Consider the following 24,351-nt stretch of genomic DNA (forward strand, 5'->3'; position numbering starts at 1 on the left):
GGACCTAGGTAGGAGGTATCTAAGTCTCAAGACCGAGATGGATGTGCATTGTGCGTGCTCGAGATAGCGGATATCATGTTTTTGAAATCTAATTTTTCGTGTATTTTAATAATACATAATTAATCCCTGAGTTCCCTCAAGCATAACTTCGCTCATTTTAACCGACTTCAAGATTTCAAAAGGAGGAGGTTATCAATTCGGTGTGTTTTTAAAAAATAATTTCATATTTTTAGTTTATGTGCAAAATTTATTATAATTTTATTAAGCGCATTTTAGACCATGTTCGTGATTTTTTTTCTATCGAGAGAAAGTCAGAAACTCAGGATTCAATACACTGAAATCCCTAGAAAAAGGCCTCAATGTTGCTATTTTTTACTAAAGCGCTGAATTTTCAAAAACTCCTTTCTCTGATTGTCGACTGTACCTCAAACAAAACAAATTAAAATACTTAACAAAATAATTGTTTAACTAATAACTCCTGAAAACTCATCGTAAACTAGCAAACCCAACAAGTAACTAATTTTATTTACGAGACCAATCTCTAGAAATAGAATTACGTTTTCCAGAACATTTTCTCGGAGGAATGTCGCAATTTCCTTTTCCGCTCTCGGACTGTTTAAGTTTCGGTTGACTGTACTTCGGGTAAATACTTGTTATGGGGGGAAAAGACGTAACTTCTCTTAAAAATGTTATAGCTTTAGCTAACAACAGCGAAATACCTGATTATTCATTAGTTGTTTATTAATTTTTAGGGTTCCGTAGTCAACTAGGAACCCTTGGCTTATAGTTTCGCCATGTCTGTCTGTCTGTCTGTCCAAGGCTTTGCTCCGTGGTCGTTAGTGCTAGAAAGCTGAAATTTGGCATGGATATATAAATCAATAAAGCCGACAAAGTCGTACAATAAAATCTAAAAATTTAATTTTTTTTAGGGTACCTCCCCTACACGTAAAGTGGGGGTGAACATTTTTTTATAGCTTCCACCCTACAGTGTGGGATATCGTTGGTAAGGTCTTTCAAAACTAATAGGGTCTTCAACAAACATTTCTTGATAAAGTGAATATATGGAGATAATTGCTCCGAAAGAAAAAAAAAATGTGTCCCCCCCCCCTCCCTCTAACTTTTGAACCATAGGTCCAAAAAATATGAAAAAAATCTTGGAAGTAGAGCTTAAGAAAGACATTAAATGAAAACTATAGCGGATATGATCAGTTTAGCTGTTTTTGAGTTATCGCAAAGTTTCCCCTTCATAGTAAAAAGACGTACACCCACAGTTCATCCCTGGTTAACTATCTACCATACTTTAAGCTCCAGTTTAGCTTATTGTGACGGAAGAGTAACTACGGAACCCTACTTTGAGCATGGCCCGACTTGCTCTTGGCCGGTTTTTTTACTTAATTATGAGGACATTCTTACACATATTGACTGAGTCCCACGGTAAGCTCAAGAAAGCAGACAACGATAATAATATATAAATACTTAAATACATAGAAAACATCCATTACTAAAGTACAAATATCTGTGCTCATTACACAGATAAATTCCCTTACTGGGATTCGAAGCCACTAAGCCAGACTGGCCGTCCGTTGTTTTGACGTTTCACATTGACGTAGTTAAGGTTTTTTTCCGTCAGATTTAGAATGAATGGAAATTAATGAAAAAATAAAACTTGGGAATGGGAATAGCTAGATTAAGAGGCTGTCAACACCCAATGTCCTTGAAATTGATGTTACTTAAACAGTTTTTTAAGAAAGACTATTTGTTTTAGTCAAGTAAGAAAAATATATGTTCATATTAATTATATTTGAAAGACCGTGGTCGTACTCGATACACGATTGAACGAAATCGGCTCGATAGAAATAATTGCAAAGATTGGTCTTAAAATCACAATTAAACGGTTTTATGTCTTTATTGTTTTGACTTATGGGTCTGCAATTAAAATCACAATTTTAAAACATTTATATCTAAACCTTGGTCGAGTTAAACTAATAATCCACTTTTTTTTATTTAAATATTTTCTTATTATTCCCTTGCCCAGGCCCAGTAACATGCGACAGTGCTATCTCATTTACTCCGATACAAATAGACAGTGTGCGCGCTTTAGGTATTGACAGCCTCTTAAGTTCCGTATTCTGTACAATAAGCGTAATTTCACCGTATGTCTTAAAAATCTTTCGCTGAATTACGAAAATGTATGATTTCGGAATTCAACGGAAAAGTACTATTTCTATTCTGTGTTTATTCCGCCCAGAGGGCCTATCGTGAAAATCGAAATTCGTCAATTGCGAGCATTTTTCTCTGTCACTCTAATTACGACTTAGTGAGAGTAAAAGAGAAAGATCCCCGCAATTTACGAATTTCGGTTTTCGCGGTAGGCCTTCAGAATGAGGAGTTATTCAAACTTATCAAATTTAATCAAAATCTGACGAAAAAAAAACAGTGGCAATCCGGGAGTTCCGACAGAATCGAAAACTTGAACAATTACGTGTGTATTTTTTGAATCGTCTGAAAATATGCCAACATGCATGTGTATCTATGTACATAGGTACGTACATACACAATATATGTACGTATCTATGTACATAGGTACGTACATACACAATATATGTACATATTCATACAGAGGTGTCGAGTACGGTAACGGTGACAGTGTCGCGAATTCAATGGTTTTACCCATCTCAAAAAATGCCCAAATGATTAATTTTATATAAAGGAATCGAAATTAACTGATGTCTCTTTCTAACAAGTAGAGTTGAATAAAGATTGTTTCGTTACAGAAGCCGTAGGTACTCATGCCAGCAACGTAATACCTATAATTACGTATAATGTAATGTATTTTGGATAGGTATGTATTTTTATATACTGTGAGTAAAACATTTATAAAACGAGCCCAACTTCGGTTTTATTACAAATAAAACCTAATCTAAACCGGTTCGGTTGGTGGTCCATATATATAACAATCCACGAAATAAAAACAATAGTTTGAGACCTCATTCACCGATAATTGGCTATACCTACATACACATAAGCTACCTGCACAAGAAAAAAAGAAGACCCCGCCATACTTAAGCTTGTGTGTCAAAGTTTCATACTTTTAATAATAAAATAAAATAACGATGGGCCTTCTTTACACATATCCTCCTAAATTAATAAATGCCGAAATCGTGTGAGAAAAATCATACATCGAGTGTCATGACAAACCAAAATCACGATCTTGCTCAAAACACACATGTAGCAGAGACCGTTGTGCAACATCTGACTCATCGTAACATTACGACACTGCCTTACAGGGATCATGTTTATGGCACTCCTGTGGGTGGCCACGTGCACAGAATACCATCCTTAGCCGCAAGGGAACTAGTAAGTATAAATAACGGTGAAGAATTAGGTACGAAGAAAATAGTGCTGGCAATTAGTGTAATTCCTAAGCTGTTGTTAGCAGGGATTTGATAGCCCATACGGTGCAAGTGTTATTTTGTCTGGGCAATCAAAATCGTTGCCAATTTATCTTGGTCTGACTCAGCATGAGGTCTTTCGATCTCGCAGTGAAAGTGTTAAAATATTAACCTTTGCGTGGGACGAAGTAAGTTTGGACTAATGTTACAGAGCCGCTAGTGCACATTTATTCGATTTCGTGACGTGATGTACGCGTCTGAGTTAAGTCTCATTTTGTATGGGACTTAGAAACAGCGCGCCTAAAATCCCTTACAAAATGAGACTTAACACAAACGCGTACGTCACGTTACGCCATCGAATAAATTTACACTAGGGGTACAGGACTGTTTTTTTTTTCGCAAAAGTACCTCCTAAAGATAAAGATTACTATTATTCAAGTGCCTATATTACAATGCTCATACTCATTTCCTCAAAGGTTAACTGGAAGAGATCCCATACAGGGATAAGTTCGCCTTTGTAGTATTTAATTTACTCTGTAACTGTGTTTTTCGTGTTTTTATTTCTATGTACAATAAAGTATATACATACAATGCGCTTATAAACGTCAAATAAAGCTACACCGGCTCTAACCCTACACCTCTGACCCGAGAAGATTTAAACCCCCCTTCAATATGGACCGGTAAGAAACTCGGCGGGACACATATGTTCAAAACATTACATCTTATAATTAACATGCATTAAGAAAAAAAAATACAATTTAGATTACTGTAGAAATCACGCAATTACGTACAGATGGATGAGATGAATTAACTGCATAATTATTCCTCGTGTTTCAAGTCATTAAAAAAAAAACAAAGTCACAGGCGTTATAAAAATGAATGACATCACATTTTTACCAAAACAAGCTTTGTAGTTTTAACACAAAGTATGCTACTACTACATATTTGGTTGGCGCGATGACCCAAAATGAGTCTTGGCCTCCAACACAACAGGCCGCCATTTTGCTCGATCCTCACCAAATTCACGCCAGCTTTCGCCGACGCCGAGCTCACAGAGAATACCTCCACTCCCGCCCAACGATATTTAGGATGACCAGGACGGCGTCCAGTTGGTCGACCCAAGTATGCTCTTTTGACTGCAAATAATAAGCAGCAAAATGGCATGTATCATACACGACATTAAAGCAATAATTACAAGTATAAAAAACGTGTCATATGTAAGAGTCCGCCTTATAAAATTTAAAAAACTTATAAAAATATGGTTGCATGCAGTAGCTGTCCCCACACTAGCGTCTCCCGAGCGTCGGCGTCTAGTCAACTCTGTGGCTGCTGCTCGACGCAACGTTGGTGCAACTGCGCAGCGACGCCATTTTCTATAGCGCTGACTAAATGCCGACGCTCAAATGACGCTAGTGTAGGGTCTCAAAATATTACTTGCCAAATTTCATAGTTCTAGGTCAGCGGGAAGTACCCTATAAATATTGATTCGCTTGAGAAGAAATATAGATACGTTTACAGTACATATGGTGCTACTTTCCCGCACGCGTGCGGGAATGAGCACTTTCCGTCCATATGTCAAAACTTTAAAGAGCCATATGTACTGTAAAACGTTACACGATACACGTGCGAATAGGTAATTCGCAATGCGTGTCGACTTAAAACACTCCCTTCGGTAGTGTTTTAATTTATCACCTCTCGTTGCGAATTTACTATTTTCTGCACTTGTATCGTAATAGTACATTACTAGTACATAGAAGATTTTTCACAGCTTGTATTATAGAGTTAAGTATATGGTTTTAATTTGAACTTGATACCTCAACGCCCTCTCGAGATAAAGGGCCTTGATATACAGAAAAACGGACGGACGGATGAATGGGCGGACAAAAATGTGATCCTGTAAGGGCCCGATTTTTCCTTTCTTCCGTCGGTCCCTCAATGCTGAGGATCCTGACATCATGTCCTGTTGAAAACCAGATTCCTTCATAGGGTTCTATTCCTCGCCTCGTGCAGTTTTAGTTGGAAATTGAGGGATCCTTTTGAGGTACGGAATCCTAATTATTATTTTAAAAGTTTCCGCGACCTATATACGTATGGAAAGTTCAGCCGCTGACATTTTCCTCAAGTTCAATGACCCTCCGTAAAGCCGGCCTCACACGCCCTAATCCTAAAAAATCCCTTTCACACGTTCGGACTTATGCGGTGAAAAAACGCCTGTGGTGTGGTTGGGAACGACATGCCTTAAGCGACAAAGTTGTTAGTTACAAAAACGTGTGATATCACTTCAAAAATTACCGGTCAATTTATGTGAAGGTACTATGCTACTTATTTATATTTTCTTGAGTCTTTTATAAGGATTCTTTACTTGATTAAAAACATTAAAAACCGCCTACGTATCATTATGGCAAAAAAACAATTTTATGCCAAAATGCATGAATGAAGATTTGGTATACCGAACTATAATTGCGTACTTTTCATGTATGGGCTCCCAACTCAACTATAATATTCATTTCGATACGCTGTAGTCAGAGAACATTTTATTACCAATTAAGTATTTGGCACCGCGCTCCCATAGAAAAGACTAAACGTGCGCTGGGTGCAGGTTTATATCTTTTGTACTACATTTTTGTCTACTGAGAGACTTTTTTTTTACGTCGACGGTGGCAAACAAGCATACGGCCCGCCTGATGGTAAGCAGTCACCGCAGCCTATGGACGCCTGCAACTCCAGAGGTGTTACGAGTACATGCGCGTTGCCGACCCTAAAACTACTACTACACTATACTTTCAAATGTTCATTAATTCATTTAGGTTGTATAGTAAAAAAAGTTTTAGATGATTCATAGAAAAAGCTTAGCATTGTATACAATAGTGATATAATCAAGCTTTTCAATTTCGTACCTTAATTAGGCAACTCGGCAAGCTTCGTTGCCTTAACACGGTAATCGACTGAAAAGATCTCTATTATATCACGATTGTATAAAATACTAATTAATATGAATGGTTTATATCACAGCATTAAATTTCAGAGACGGCTGTACCATTTTGTAATTAGTGTACGAAAATAAAGGTACGCTAAGATAATTCACACGGACACAAACCCGCACAAAATATACGGACGGTCCGGTACCACATAAATCCGGTAAACTAGCTGCCGCGCCGAGGGACCGGTGACAAATATCCCGAGAATCCGGGATTCGGTTTATATGTTTGGATTTGGAGTGTAATGATCATTTAATTTATTTGTTTTTGAAGGTTAGAAGAGCCTTAAATTGTTCAAATTTGCTCTTAAGAATAAAGGGTTCAGACGGCGAACTCGCATGCGATTTTAGTGACATTGCGGACTATTGAGGTTACATCCATTTCGGCCGATCGCTCAAATACCGCAATGTAATGAAACTCTCATATAAATTCTCGCACCCTCTAAATAAGCCCAAAATTTTCAAAAAATCAAACATTTATTTTATTTTATTTAGAAAACAAACAGCCTTTTACAAATATATCTAAAGTAAATGAACTAAAAATAAGCCTAAAGCTTCCTACGTTACTAAGAAAACTATTACATATAAATGTAAATTACGCAATTATAAATTACCGGTTTAGTTGTGTACTACATGCAAGTAAAGTAACAAAACATACAAAATTATGTAAAATATGTCTGAAACCAAACATATATCTTAATCCCTATTTATGTACATGTAGTGAAAGTCCCGACAAAAAGGGGTGTTATAATGTACCTACCAGTGTTGGCCGAACGTTAATTAGAATTGAAAATATTGAAAATAAACTATTCAAAATTGAACCGTAATCTGTAACCGTCCGTTACGGTTTACGGTTCAATTTGTAATGGGTAATTTTCAATTCTAATTCACGTTCGGCCAACACTGGTACCCGCCTACTAAAGGGGCCCATTGATTACCAGTTCGCCGGACGATATCGGCCTGTCAGTAATTCACGATTGTCAGCTTTTGCGAATCACTGACAAAGCCCCTTAAGACTGACTGAAACAAAAGACAAATAAGAATGTTTCCGAGAAATTACGATGGGAAAGGATTATTCACTATCATATGAAAGACATATATGAGCAATACACATTTATATAGCTAACTCGTTCGCGTCTTTCCTGTAGACATCGCAAATTAAAGGGAATCTTTTACGCGGTACCTTTACAGGCGGAATTCATTTTTTCAGTACTTGAGACTGAAATAAGAAAAACGGGATTCTATGTACCAGAGTCGTTAACTTTTAATGTAATTGTTTACAGAAGTGACCTTTTCTAAAATGTGTTTGACCCACATGACCGATTACTGATTAAATTACGGTTTAAGTTTAAACATGCAATAAATAATTTTCATGTGTTACGAGTATGCATATTTTCTGAAAAAAAAGCGCTGGTGGCCTAGCGGTAAGAGCATGTGACTTTCAATCCGGAGGTCGCAAGTTCAAACCCCGGCTCGTACCAATGAGTTTTTCGGAACTTATGTACGAAATATCATTTGATATTTACCCGTCGCTATTCGGTAAAGGAAAACATCTTGAGGAAACCGGACTAATCCCAACAAGACCTAGTTTACCCTCTGGGTTGGAAGGTCAGATGGCAGTCGCTTTCGTAAAAACTAGTGCCTACGCCAAATCTTGGGATTAATTGTAAAGCGGACCCCAGGCTCCCATGAGCCGTGGCAAAATGCTGGTACAACGCGAGGAAGAAAAAGAACATGCATATTTTCACGTTTATGCACGATTCCTCAACATTTATCCTCAAGTGCAAATCTGAATGATTTTCAAGTAATGGCATGTTCGTTTCTAAACCACCTATAGTTTTTTTATCAGCCTAATAAGTTTAAGATAAGATAAGATAAAGATAGTTTACTTTTAAGTAGGCATATTACAATGCGCTTATGAATGTCAAATAAAGCTACACCGGCTGTAACCCTACATCTCTGACCCGAGAAGATTTAAATCCCCCCTCTATTGGAGGAGGGTATCCCAATATGGACCGGCAAGAAACTCCGCGGGACACATCTTTTCAAAACATTACATTTTATAATTAACATGCATTAAGAAAAAATACGTTTGGGCTATAGTCCCCACGCTGGGTTTTGCTGCTTGTTTCTTTTGGAATAAGTTCAGCTGGTACATTTTGTATTAAAGTTATACTTTTTTGTTTCAGAATGTCCGAGATGTGTAACGGAAAGTTTCAGTAAGTTTCAAATCCTTAAAATCAATGAGTTTTCTCACTTAAATATTAATTTTAAGTAATGCTATGCTTTTTATTGTCTCCGATACCCAAAGGTTGTCTGGAAGAGATCGCTCTTAAGCGATAAGACCGCCTGTTGTTATCTCTATCAAATTGTCTTTGTTTGTTTCTGTACATTTATTGTCAACTATGAGAGGTGTTCAATAAAGAGTATTGTATTGTATTGTATTGTGATGCTCATGTCTAAAGGTGACCTTCGAGTGTCAACTGCTGCCGAACAACAGCCGCGATTGTGACGTTCATTAAGTCACTCTTTTAAGACGAAAGTGGAGGACCCGCGCGAAATCACCTTTAAATACAATCGTAATCCCCATTTTCCTCTCTGGACATTAACATTGTTGAAAATATTTTGACACATTTTATTGTATGGCAACCACAACTCTGCCCCTACGCTTGATATATTTTGAATTTTTAATTATTATAGGTGTTAAAAGCATTTAAAATTTTGTAAGAAATCTATTTTTTGCTCCTCCGTTTTATAATAATAAAAAAAATCGAAAAAAGTCAAAAGTCGAGGCATAGCTGTGGTTAATAAACATCAAATTATGTAACAATATTTTCTAAAATGTCAATATCCAGAGAGGAAAATGGGGACTACGTTTGTATACTTTGTATGGAGAATCGGCCGTCCTCTTTCCTCTTACGTAATTAAGGAAATTGACACAGCGGCGGCAACAATCACGCCGTAACAGTCATGCAGCTGACACTTGAACGTCACCTTTACGGCTTGACGCAACGCCTGCGACTCCCACAGTCAGTGTTGGCCGAACGTTAATCAGAATTGAAAATATTGAAAACTAACCATTACAAATTGAACCGTAAACTATAACCGTCCGTTACGGTGTGCGGTTCAATTTTTAATGGTTAATTTTCAAGATTTTCAATTCCGATTATTATAAATATATCTAATTGCTCTAAGTATAAAATGGTGGAGCCTCTTTAACTTTGCTCAACCCGTTACCATCAAGATGTGTCGTTTCTTTGACTTCACCAATACAAGTGAACGAATCTGTACAGTCACGTCTGAAAATATTTATACGGACAAAGCGCTAAAAATATGTATACACTACCTTAATATGTGGGCATAAAGGTCGTGTATATATATTATTGGCAGTTTTTCCGTGTCGATATTTTCAGACATGATTGTACCGCACTTTAGCTTCCGCTTACCCCTGCCACTTTCTCAAGAATTGCCAGGTAAGCAATTAATCATTACCCATCAACCTGATATTAAACTCAAGTATTTTAAGAATGTTGCCAATTAAAATTCATATTTGCTTTCACTATTTGGTACAATTACTAAAAAATCATGACATAACGTTTAAAAAGTTATAAGTTATAGACCCAGCATGGCTACCACGAGTTGGGGTTTCACTGGCTACAACTCGTGGCATGGCTACAGGTACATTGATGTGAGCATAAGAGAAATGGGGGCAATTTAAAAGCGAATCAATTTGGATTGTGCCCCTCGAGGGGCGCGGAACTGTGTCATACTAACAAATTGACCAATTTCGGTTACCTACCTCCGAGTTCTATGACCTTTTAGAGAGATCTAAACTGTATGATACACATTGATATAAGGTGTTTTATAACCATACGTCGGGGTTTTCGGTGCGCGAATGTTTTCTTGTATTTATAACTTTGTCTATTGTAAAATAATTACCAAACTATGAATTAAAAATAGAAGGTAAGCTTCAAATGCGCTTAGAAATATTAAAATAGTATTGGTTTTTATAGTTTTAACCTGTTTTTTGGCTAGTGTAAAACATTCCCGCACCGAAAACCCCGACGTATGTAATTATAACAAATGTTGTTATTGCCACTTATTTTGAATCACTCGAATGGTGACTTTTTTCTCTGTGCTGATTTTCTTTTCCGCGCCAATTGTACGTTATTATAAATTGTTTGGCCCAATAGTTGACTGGTAGAGAATGCCTTAGGGCATTAAGTCCACCATTTGTACTTTTTTGCATTGTGCAATAAAGGTTAAATAAATAATAAAATCAACAAAATCAAAAACGAAAATGGAGAGAAAAAATTTGTAAACCAATTAAAATAATTATTAATATCTAAATACGGGTAACGATTTTTTAAATGAGGCTATTTTCTGAATGTTATTGTTACGTAATTTACTTTTCACTGATAATTCAATTATATTCTATTTTATTGACATGTTATATTATTCTTGATTCAATTTATGTAATTAATTAATACGATTAGTATTAGAAATGTAAAAATGTAGACTTTAAGAACGTTGCAGTGCCCTTGTAACACCTGTAGGTACTTTATGAACATGATAGCAATAAAGACATGAATATATGTATATACAAAATTTTATTAAAAATTAAAACTACGTTAGTTTAACTGAAACAAAACGCATTATCTTCAAAATATTCTCCTTTGCTTTTGATACACAAACAGAGACATTAGTTAAAATCATTAACAATACGAGTACCATATGTGTCTGACCATCAGTGTTGGCCGAGCGTTAATTAGTGCCAGTTGCACCATCCGCACTTGACAGACTGATCAACGTCACCGAACCGGTATGGTGTAGTATAGGTATAGTTATATATGTAGTATGTAGCTGTGAGAAAGGAGACACCTGCCACGCTAGCCTGTCACGGTCGCCATGAGATGAGATGGTAGAGGGGTAGTCAAGAGAAACACAGGCGCATTTTAGAATGGTCCGTTTACTACTGCTCGCATAAACTGTCTCCTTTCTCATAGCTACATACTACATATATAACTATACCTATACTACACCATACCGGTTCGGTGACGTTGATCAGTCTGTCAAGTGCGGATGGTGCAACTGGCACTAATTAACGCTCGGCCAACACTGATGGTCAGACACATATGGTACTCGTATTGTTAATGATTTTAACTACTAACTATTCTAACTACATACTATATTTATAATTATACCTATACTACACCACACCGGGCTTGCCGCGGCAGTTTACTATGAAACTTTCCATACAATAAAATTTTGCGAACGCTTTCACGGTGACAGACAGTATGGTGCAACTAGCCTTTAGAATTGACCAATAACCGTTACAAATTGAACCGTAAACTGTAACCGTCCGTTACGGTTTACGGTTCAATTTGTAATGGTTATTTGTCAATTCTAATTAACGTTCGGCCAACACTGCTGACCATATTCTGAGGTGAATATGTGGGTCATAATTAACAACTTTTGTTGTAGGACAAACTCTGAAATCGCGAAAAAAATCGGCTGTCATACGTCTCAGTGAATCACATGTCAATGTTTTGTATGGAGCATTTTTTTATCGATTTCGGGGATGGCCCCATAATAAAAGTTGTTTAGTATGACCCACATATCCAACCCTCAAAGTATGGTCAGACATAACAAAATCAGCCTGTACACAGTAAAAACTGTCCAAGTGCGAGACGAACTCGCGCACGAACATCCGTACCATCTATAAAAACGGCAAAAAAACACGTTTGTTGTATGGTAGCCCCCTTAAATATTTATTTTATTCTGTGTTTTACTAATTGTTGTTATAGCGGCAACAAAATACATCATCTGTGAAAATTTCAACTGTCTATCACGGTTCATGAGATACAGCCTGGTGACAGACGGACAGCCAGACAGGCAGACAGCGGAGTCTTACTAATAGGGTCCCGTTGGGTACGGATGCCTAAAAATAATGTTAACGTATATTTGGGCCATTCTGTATCATAAATATTCAGTATTTTTTTTTAAGAAAATATTGAATATTTTTGATATGAATACTGTAAAATGAGGTTAAACAGTGAGGTCGAATCCCGCGCATGATCTAACTATGATGTCAGCGCAAACAGTGCGGTATCTAGCGAATTCCTGCGGCTTACCGGATTACCGTCTTTGTTGCGAGCGGCAGTCTAAACTGGAAACTACAAAATATAATAGACCAATCTTACACCAAGGGAAAACTTTGAAGCCCGCGATTGTTTCATGCTATAAACGCAGCATTATGGCTTCTCTATACGATGGCCCAACGCTGGACCAGCGAGATGGCTGTGCGATGGTTATGGCTCTTCTACACGATGGCCCATCGCTGGACCAGATGATCATGCGATGCTTGAGAGCACGCACTATAGAATGGGTCACGTGTAGATGCATACGCACCATCGCTGGCCCACTACCTTTGATCTGTGGACGAAAAACCGACACCGTAGCCATCCCATCGCCATTCCGCCGTGCCATAAGCTATCCGACACCACTACCCTCTCTACACGCTGCCCCATCTTAGTGGGCCAGTATGATGGCCCATCGGGTAGAGGAGTCATTAAATGCGATGCATTTGCCGCACAGCAGACCTATTTTATATCAGATACTCATTCTGATATAAAATAGGTCTGCTGTGTGACAGGACAATAGGAAAAATGATAAGTGCATTGTCATTTTTCCTACATTCCGTTGACGCATGCGTTCAACGCTGCGTTTATCGCGTAAAACAACTTACTAGTAAATTAGTAAGTTGTTTACTTTGTACTTAAAAATTGTTCATAGTTCGTTTTCATGGAGCTTTTCTGAAATAAAACTATGTACCTAAACGGATGTAATACTGAATAATTTATAAAAATCCCGACGTTTCCAACCCTTTAGGGCTCCTTCCCACTCAGAATCCCGTTTTTTGCGGGTACGGTTTTCTGCAAGATCCCGTTGTAGGCGTAGGCTTGCAGTACTCGTATCCCGCAAACAGAATGCTCGTGTGAACGTATAGGATATTAAAACGTATACTGCTTGTGAGCTGTAGATCTAACGATAAACGAAAAAATACTTCGTTGAGTTATTATTATAGCGGACTCACAATGGTCTTGAGGCAATTTCCACCATTACATTTTACAAAAACGAAACGACAGAAAAATTATATTTAATTATTGAACTTGTTCACAATTTAACGAGAATAGGTTCAGAATTGCGACCTATAGAGGAGAACAAACGGACAGACGAAAGCAGTTTGCAGACCTTCGCTAACGCTTCCTTCGTAGATCTATACGCACTTGAAAAATTTGCACAAATAAGAAATTATAATATAGGGATAGCTTTTTTGACAAAACTTAACCCAGCTCCCATAGCTACTAGTTTTGAAAGGATTTGAGTGAAATTAAGGAAACTTCACTTTACATATTTTTAGGGTTCTGTAGCCAAATGGCAAAAAACAGAACCCTTATAGATTCGTCATGTCCGTCTGTCTGTCCGTTTATGTCACAGCCACTTTTTTCCGAAACTATAAGGGCTATACTATTCAAACTGAATAGTTTGCGCGAGAGACACTTCCAAAGTGGTAAAATGTACCCCCCCCCCCCCCCCCCCCTGTAACTTCTAAAATAAGATAATGATAAACCTTAAAAAAATATATGATGTACATTACCATGCAAACTTCCACCGAAAATTGGTTTGAACGAGATCTAGTAAGTAGGTTTTTTTAATACGTCATAAAATATAAAAAAAAATCTTTTTTCATCAAATTATACATTACCATGCAAACTTCCACCAAAAATTGGTTTGAACGAGATCTAGTCAGTAGTTTTTTTTTTAATACGTCATAAATTGTACGGAACCCTACATGGGCGAGTCCGACTCGCACTTGGCCGCTTTTTTTGTCTATCCTAGCGATCATTTAAAATTTGCTTCGTGTAAACTTTATAATCGACTTCGAAAACACTGGGGGCGATCATTACATATTTGGAAAAGCATCTATAGACGGCGTATAGGCGAATAGTTGCACAAGAAATTTCTTAAAGTGTCGAGGACTGATGCATTTTCCCTGTAAAAGCTGCATTGTTGCATAAAGAAGAAAATTAGATTAAAAATTAAGTAGCACCCGTCTCGTGAAAATTCTATTACAATCCTTACAGACGTTTGAAAGCTTTTTGAACTTAACAGACTATTCTTAGGCTTGAATATAGTTAATCTAGTTTCAGCACTAACTATTTCATGACTCAGAAGAAATATCGCAATTTTTTTATGCGAAAGCCTTTTCTTAAATGGGACGAAAGTTTTTTCGGTGAAGGAAAACATCGTGAGGAAACCGGACTAATCCCAATAAGGCCTAGTTTACCCTTGGAAGGTCAGATGGCAGTCGCTTTTGTAAAAACTAGAGCCTACGCCAAATCTTGGGATTAGTTGCCAAGCGGACCCCAGGCTCCCATGAGCCGTGGCAAAATGCCAGGATAAAGCGAGGAAGCAACACTAGACCCTACTCATAGTGTTGTGTTCCTGCCGGTGAGTAAGGTTGCCAGAGCTCAACGAGGGGGGTGCGGGTTTAGGGTCGGCAACGAGCATGTAACTCATCTGGAGTTGCAGGCGTACATAGGCTACGGAGGCTGCTTACCATCAATTGGGCCGTATGCTTGTTTGCGGCGTAGTATATAAAAAAAGGAAGATGATGATGAGAAGGTTAACGAAGATAAAAGAGTCGAGTGACTTAATCGACTCGAATCCTGAGTTTTTGACTTTCGTTCGATGGATAAAATCACGAACATAGGTCTAAAATGCAATTTAAAATTTTGTAATAATTTTTGCACAAAAGCTTAAAAATAGATAGCTTCTAAAAATCGGCAATTATCATGTTTGAGGGAACTTATCGATTACTATTTTCACACCGAACACGGAATATTTGGTCCATCTCTAGTTCATTACATAATTTGTTTTACTTTACTTATGAACTCTTTGCTACTGTTTCTGTAATAATTTAATTTTAGACACAAAGCCGTTTATGTAACGTAATGCCCAAACTTAAAACAAAGAACATTAAATCAAAGAAAACATTTGTCTAATTAAACAACCATACCCAAAATGGATTCTTTACCGCTCATGTTGCAACCATACGAAATAGAGCAACCTTAACTTTACAGCTGAATAACTCCTTCAAAGCTTTTATTACGTAAGCACTAAGAGTTACATTCAAATGGTATTGTAATTTTTTGTAGAAAAAAGAAATTTGTAGCAGGCAGATGTAGGTTATGTAAGACCAGTTGAAGATGAGCCGTGAGAGTTCTTTGTACGGACGAGGTTTTTACTATTCTTTGTTCGATAGGCGAGACGCGGGAGCTCAGGTTACGTTGGTGTTGATGTGATTTATTCTTTCTTTGTTTGAGACTTGGAACAAATGTTGACATTTATAAAATTCGGCCGGTGATTGGATAATTCTGTCGCGTCTATGGCAGACTGACATATTGCCTTAGTTTTGTGACTTGCTCGTTGACAGTGAGATGAAACGGTTCGAGTGCGTTCCATTTTTAAAATTCTGCGTTTTTTACAAGCTTTTATTTAGTTTCACCTGTCCCGTTGTCTGTCTGTAATCAAATCTTGCAAGTTAAATTTGATCCACTTCCCAGTTTCCGATTAAGCTGAAAATTTGCATACATATGTAAGTCGGGTGACAATGCAATATTATGGTACCATCGAGCTGATCTGATGATGGAGACAAGAGGTGGACATAGGAACTCTGTGATAAAACAAGGCAACCTAATTGTGTTTTTGGTTTTTAGAATTAACTCGCGAAATTTTGTGACTAGATTCCGTGATTCAACATATGGTTTTCTTCGACCCAGTTTTTGCTCGAAGGGTTTAACAACTGGAGACGCATTGTTTTCTGTAAAAACAGTTTGCCGATTTTTGCGGGGGAGGGGCTCGTCAAATGTATGGCTATTTGCACGTAACGTACAAATAGCCATGTCAGATAAACGTCAGTCGATACAATATGACCATTGGCCGAGGTTTTCGACAGAGGGGTAGAGATGTAGATGTAGTGTAGGGACGCCCGGCCGGAAGCAGGCGGGCTGTCGATCGCGTGTTGCGTTCATTCAGCCCAATTCCCTGAAGTTGGAGCTGCAGGTTACTGTCCCGGCGGCATTCCCATACCAATCTCCTCAAATCTTCTTGTTTTCCTGCAGAACAGAAGGACATCGACAGAGGGGTAAGCTCTTAAAGGCGACTCCAGTTGTTAAATCCTCCAAGAGTTATTGTGTTTTTTTTACTGCAGAAATTGGCATAAAGGACAAAAGCACCAATAGCATCTATTATGGCGCTTAAGAATATTGTGAGTTCACTGTGATGACGACTGTACGAACTATAGTACATTTTGCAACGAAGGGGGTAAGTGAAATTTTGGATACGAGGGGTGGAACTCCCTATGGAGTTCTAGCTTTTTTTTCACAATCCATAACTCCCGCGGGAACAAAATAGACCTTTGTCCTTCAGCACATCTGCATGAAATAAGATCTTGAGCAAGTGTGATGAAATGTATTTTTCACTTTTTCCAAGCTTAACGCGAGGTATACAGCTCAGAGCTACTGACATTGACCGAGGGTTAGCAAATTTTATGCGAAAACCTTTTTTAAATGGGTCGAAAGTGTTCTAGTTGAAGGAAAACATCGTGAGGAAACCGGACTAGTCCCAATAAGGCCTAGTTTACCCTCTGGGTTGGAAGGTCAGATGGCAGCCGCTTTCGTGAAAACTTAGAGCGTAGTAGCAGTCTAGCAGAGGTCTCCATTTAAGCTTAGGCATCGCTATGTGCACGACTACTGTCACGTAACCAACTTAGCGTCCGCAAGTCTAGGGGAAAACGTCAATGCACTACATCTTACAGTTTTTTTAGACGACTTTCATCTAACAATAGAGTGATTCTTGAGGAAGGTTTAGGTATATAACTTGTTAAGGTACTATATACAAACTAAGGTAATACAAAAATTGGTTGAAATGTCTATCTTTTAAGGATAACTTACTATACCCATTCTTAATTTCTAGAAAAAGATCACATAGTAGGTATGAGGCATTTGCAAAGCTATTTACACGGATATAGTATTAATAATTATAAAATTAAATACGTTAGTTATATTAAGCATTTCATACAGATTACAATGGTTCCTTACATATCATACAATTTAAATGAATATTTCAGGAGTAATCGTAAATTAAAGTTTCATTTCGAGCCATTATAACGTGTACGAAAGTTAAAGACGCTATCCGCAGTTAGTTCTAATTTTGACCACCTTATGCACTGGGATCGCTTTACTTACCCCCACCATGCACTTCGCACGGTCCCAATATATTCAGATGTTTTCTTCCGCAGGTCACATTTCCCAACCGATTCTATTCTAGTGAAATTTTGTGAGCACTCCTAGGGAGTTCCAACTGTTTTTTTTTTTAATTATATCACTAATTCATACAAACCAAGTAGCATAAATGAATTTTACTTTTAAAATACTGACTTTTATAATTTAATATTTTTGTATATGTTTAAAATTATTTAAATTGATTAATTTAACAGCCGTATATATATTTTTACATAATTTTCAATCGTGGCCGAATTCCGAATAGGTCTGTGCCTGCCAAGAAATTACAAAATGGCGGACGAATGTTTGATATGTCATCGTATTTAAGAATTATTTCGCTTAAAATTTAGTTTTTTCTTCGCAAGTGTGATGAGAAACATTGTGTGTAACTCTGGGGGTAAGAATATTGAAAACTCGGGTCTTTAATTCCCTCCAGCCTCCGGCTCCGAATATCCAAAATTTCACTTACCCCCCTCGTTGTCAACGTATTCTTTACCATCATATACTTTGGCAAATGACGAACGCGGACATTAGACTATTTCATTTAAACTTATCAACTCGTTGACCTGCGCCATATTAAATGAAATATGACAGTTCTGGACCACCCACTCATTAATCTGACCTATTAATATACTACATTAATCACCATACAAACATACAAACTTCATTCAAAGACGCCATTTTCAAAAGATAACGCTCATTTGTACATTTAAAGGCTCCATTCACTACAAACAACCCATTCTTTGAAACGTTTTACAAACTTATTCATTCCCCTACGAAAATACCTTAACACCCTTATTCTATACGCTTAAGCTTTAAAGTAGCGTTCGCTTTCTATTTCCGATTTGAAAACATAAATTTGCAATTCACAAACGTAGGTACGCCTATTAATAAACTGTTATGCACCGTAACTTAAATCCTTAAGGTTTATTTTCGTTTAGCGGGAAGACGCATTTTAAATTTGAAAAAGGAACACGTGCGAAGACGCGCAGGGGTTGATATTCCAAATGCTTACCAAATCGCTAGCGTCCTAAAACCAGTATAAGCGCGCTCTACTAGTTATGAGCGATCTCGAGTTCACAAGTTACTTTAGTTTTTCGGAACTTTTGTTTCTGTAGGCGATAGGAACACGCGGCCCAGTTGCGTTCGGAAACATATGCAAATCGCTTTGTTGTCTGGCGTTGCGTCAGAATAACGGGACATGGATTTCCAAACCGAACCGACTTTATGGCTTTGTGATTACAGCCTTAGGCTCAGCGAGGATTAAAAAGGAAACAAGGAATTTTGAAAAAAGAATGTTGCATTTCGTACGTAATATTATTTAAAAGGATTTTTTTACAATTTAAACCCGTATTGGGTGTGTACATATACCTAACTATTGCTTGCAAAAAACTTTGTCAGTAGAAAAAAGGCGCGAAATTCAAATTTTCTATGGAAGGATAACCCTTCGCGCCTACATTTTTTAAATTTCTACTGATGGAAATTGCTTCGCGGACATTCTTATTATTATTTGGAGACTGTCGTGTTCCACTTGGCTTGACAGACATAAATGTCCACAATTTTTTTTGTTACACAAAGGAATCACCGAAAATGCAAAAAATATTTTCATGTCACATAAATACTTTTTAACACAAAAAAAATCATAACACTTATTTCTTCATTGCAGCTTTCGGTTTAAAAAAAAGGTTTTCACCTTTATATACGAACAGGCCTCCAAAGTTGTATTGCTTTTGTTTCTAAATTAAGTTGAGAAGTTGTTACATAAACTACCCTACAAAAGTTAAGTAATGTAATGTTCGTTCAGATTAGAATTTTGAAACAAATTTACTTATTTAAAAGATTGTATTCGCCTTACACTTTAAGAAGACTTATACTGCTTTTCAACAACTGGGCTTTTATTGAAAATTACGTCGTTTCTTAATTATGGCTTTTATATTATGTTTAAGTTTTAACATTGTTATTTGTAGCTATTACCGAATTCAATCTATCCGAAGTTATTTAATAATGTAGGTACAGTCTGTGAAGCCATTTCCGTCAGTAGACAAAAGCGGCTTTAAAAAATGTAGGCGCGAAGGGTTTTCGTCCCATAAAAAATTTGAGCATATTTCGTCAGTCATCGCCTCCCGGCTGATACTTTGTCAGATGATACTTTAAATGCTGTTTTAAATTAAAAACTGTCAGCCGGTTCTATCGCGGTGGAATGATCGTCAGCTGTAAAATGAACATGTAATAAATATGCGCCTTACCACTTTATGTGCGGCAAAGTATGCGTAATGTATAAATTGCGTAATCCGTTGATGGCTTTTCAGGCGTTTACGCCTGATGAAATGCTACATGCAAAGTTTCATGATTTGTTATTGCTATAGAAAGGTATAGCACTTATTTTTAAAAGGTTCATGCGACCAGCTGATGTTCTTATCACCGCGATATAACAGGATATGACGATTTTTTAAATTAATGATAGCATCGTAACTATCATTTGGCAAAGTATCAAACGGGGGGCGATGACATTTTTTTTTTGTTTTACGTGTTTCGGTGGCTGTCATTCCTCAACCCACCAACGGAGCGGCAGCTGACGTCCACGAGGGCTCATCATACCTAGCCGTTAACCACTATACGAGTTTTTGCCCGTGAGGCGATTGGTCATGGAAATCTGTTCCTGGCTCGCGGTCTATAAACTGAACACGAAAAAATAATTAATCATCTCAAAAATTGTCTTGTCGTAGTTTTGAATAAGATAAAAGAAAACAAATTAACAAGCATAATGAAAAATATTTATGATAAGTAATGATAACAAATATAAAAAAGTATATTATTATGGTTCAATTTTATTTGCCATGGTCATAAAATGTAAGTTTGTATATTTTGCGTTACACTTCTAGAGTTTGTCTCGGCTTATCGCCACGGCTCATGGGCCTGGGGTCCGTTTAGCAACTAATCCCAAGAATTAGCGTAGGCACTAGCTTTATTTCGTTACACAAAGAAAGAATTTAAATTGTGGTCAAATAATCCCATAAAAAATACTTAGTTCACTGGCTCAGTGACCCAAAGAGGATCTTGGCCTCTGACACAAGAGAGCGCCACTCTGCCCTATCCTGCGCCACTTCGCGCCAGCTGCGTATTCCGAGGGCGGACAGGTCTTTTAGGGTTTCGTCACTCCAGCGGTATCTGGGACCCAGACGGACATACGCTCTTCGCACAGGAAATCCCATAAAAATACAATTCATAATGATTCATAATATAAAATAAATGTAAATAAATGATTGCCTAATAATTGTATCACTCATATTTAACGATTATCATCTGCACGCACAGCTCTCGTACACATCTTTGTACCTATACGTATAAACATTAATAGAACATGTTCAGTATATCGAAAACCATTAAACGTAAATGTAATCATTAATTTAATAGACTATCAATGTTAAAGACCTTATAAACATGCTAACTAATTTGAAAACATAATATAACGACGTTTTTTGTATATAAAATATAGTTGAACATATTTGGCTATATATAATATGTATGTGACGACCGGTTTGGCCTAGTGGGTAGTGACCCTGCCTACGAAGCTGATGGTCCCGGGTTCAAATCCTGGTAAGGGCATTTGTTCGTGTGATGAGCATGGATGGATATTTGTTCCTGAGTCATGGGTGTTTTCTATGTATTTAATTATTTATATATTATATATATCGTTGTCTAAGTACCCTCAACACAAGCCTTATTGAGCTTACTGTGGGACTTAGTCAATTTGTGTAATAATGTCCTATAAATATTTATTTATTTATTATTTATTTATATAAATATAAATATTGTACGGAACCCTTACCGTGACAGAAGAACAGTGGCAGAAGTCGGATTGGAACCGGCGTCTTAAGCTTATGTGGCTAATTAATTATGAGGATATATCAGCTAAGCCACTTCTCAGGTAAACATCTCCGTCGCGCTGACGGGGACGGCTCCTCAAATTAGTGCGATAAGGACAACAGCAACTTGGCGAAAAATCCTCCGTAAAAAATTCAGAAATGGAGGTTTCGTTCTCGACATTTTCCGCCTCCAAAACTTTACCAATCGTAACGAAATTTTGGGAACGGAATGAGAAAAAAATTATCTGTGTCTGGCCGTTTTGATTTTTGCGTTTATTGTTGCCTATTTTGTATGCTAGGCGTCTGTTTACGGCGCATTTATTTGGCCGTTTTTAGCGCTGTTTAAAGTAACCTAGTTCTTATAATAACAGGAATATGAAAAAAGCAAAACATACAGACACAATACTGGTAATATTGAACTCATATAAAAAAAAACTAGGGCTAAATTCCAGAGAGGAAAATGCCGAGAACGTTTGTATGGAGAAATGACCAATAATGTATCCTCATAAAGTAATTTTATGAAGGTACCTTCAAATCAAAAGTATTATCAAAAAACTATTTGTTTTGGCACTAGCTTTAAAAAACAGCATTGAAACTACACATCGTTAAAACGAATTGCATAACCAAATGAAACCATTATGACGTCTGCAGCCAATGGTAGCATATTAAACATCGCGGAAATCCATGAAAAGACCAATGACGTACCTTCGCTCCTATTTCAGCCAATCACGTCACAGAACTGCTGATGCAAGGCCATATAAATATTAGACAAGTGGGAATCAAGTACCATGTGTCATTATGTTTATTTTCAACCCTATAACATACGTCGTAAGATTAAAATTAGCTTGGATAACAATCTATTCCAAACGAGGAATCAAAATAAAAGGTCTTAAATTATTTGATGCGTTCGATTGAAATTAAACTCATCGGCAAACGACATAAGACTCATATTAGAATGAGTAGGTAAACATACGTATAACGTTTTAAAAGTATGAAAATAATGACTCGTACACTTATGTCGATGCTATATGATCAATTTTCGAATGGCGAGCAGAGTGTAGAGAATCGCAGATAGGTACTAATTAAAAGTAAATATACTTAATATATGTGTTAATGTTATAGTGTGGGTTTTTAGCGTTCTTCTGCCATGTTTGAAAACCCTAAAATAGAGAGTGACGAGACAAAATTAAAAATATAATAGGAGAGTATGATTAGCATGAAATTGGGTGCGGGCGGAGTTATTTTGGGTAAAAATAATTAAATATTTTGAAAAACAAGCCGCTGGGTAAATTATGTATAAATAACATGGAAACAGTCATTACGTACCGTAAAATGTGTATTCTTTGCTCCAAAATTTGCCCCATAATTCGAAAAATTGAACTTTTAAAATTATTATACTGTTGTTGTTATAATATATGTTATTGTAAAGTAGACTACCTCATATTATGTTATAACACTTAAATGAGGTCGTGATATAGTTTTCATATATAGAAAATTGTGCGTGGAGTCCCTCCGCGCGGAAGAAGTGAAACTTCGTAATGTGGAGATGAAAATAATGCTCTAAAATACATATGGTTTATATAAAGAGGTATGGCTTATATTAACCTTTTTGGAAGTCACATAAGAAGTTTCACTTCAAAAAATATTTTAAATTAAGATTTATAAAATAGATTTAATACATTATATTTAAATATATATATTCTAAAATTCGTAAATAATAGAAAATATAAAAAGAAAAAATACAAAAAATCAGGTTCCACCGAGATTTGAACTCTGATCGCTGGATTCAGTGCTAACCATTACACCATGGAACCGGCTGAGCTAATCGACGAATTTACTCATCACAAATTATTACTACTTTATGTTACCGATTATAGCGTTAAACGTTTAACGCAACCTTGTTGGAAGTCGCATAAGAAGTTTCACTTCAAAAACTTTTGGAGCACAATTGCCTGTGAAGGTGAAATTAGGAGCATTCAAAGATTACTACGGAATTAGTTTTTCGCTCCTAAATTTTATAATAATCTAAGAAAGTCGTAATATACCACGTGATAGCCCATAAAAACAGAGAAAAAGTTTTACCACTTCTAAATATTTTCCATCCTCCAAGATCTTTCTATGTTATTGACACTGAATAACTAGGTTTATAGGTTTTCCTTCTATTCAAAATTCAAAGTTCAAAATTTGCAATACAATTTTTTTAAAGCGAAACCTATAAACCTAGAATATATTATACTGAAGCGATCGACATCAAAATCAAAGTGTTAACAAATCACTTTACCAGTTTAGTTTTTAGAAAATAATTTAGTTAGTAGAAAACGTTTTCTCCCGAAATGGAAGTTCAAAGAAAAAATACCGTTCTTTCGGCAGGATCGCAAAGCTATTCTTCCCTCTTAAGTGGTCTTTCTATGTCAGAATATTATCATATATGTTCAAAGAAACCGTTAAGACATTCCAATCCAACAATAAATCTCGTAATATGACGTGCAATAAAATGTACAAACCATAATACAACATATAGGCAATGTTTATATATTGTGCTCACGCGCACATCGTAACACAATGGAAACGTACAGGGCGAATGGAATAACATGCCCTGTTATTCCATTCGCTCATTGACAAAAGCAAGTCAAATGAAACTACAAACACACATATATACATATATAGCTTAAATCTAAAATAGGCCCTTGAGGCCTCGTTGTATCGCAATACTGATACGTTGTGCGAGGAAGCCGCCAGCTTTTCGGTAACCGGAATCTCTACCGACT

The 24,351-nt window shown here is 36.9% G+C and overlaps 1 long non-coding RNA gene across 1 annotated transcript in view; it reads left to right on the forward strand.

The window, feature by feature from the left end:
• Window positions 1–24,351, forward strand: part of LOC133530721 (uncharacterized) — an 88,869-nt gene that overhangs the window by 45,031 nt on the left and 19,487 nt on the right. Inside the window, exon 2 of the long non-coding RNA XR_009801363.1 lies at window positions 8,559–8,588. This is a non-coding gene — a long non-coding RNA (uncharacterized LOC133530721). The remainder of the gene's footprint in view (window positions 1–8,558; window positions 8,589–24,351) is intronic.

Source organism: Cydia pomonella, chromosome 23, assembly GCF_033807575.1.
Source record: "Cydia pomonella isolate Wapato2018A chromosome 23, ilCydPomo1, whole genome shotgun sequence".
In the NCBI taxonomy this organism is placed as follows: domain Eukaryota; kingdom Metazoa; phylum Arthropoda; class Insecta; order Lepidoptera; family Tortricidae; genus Cydia; species Cydia pomonella.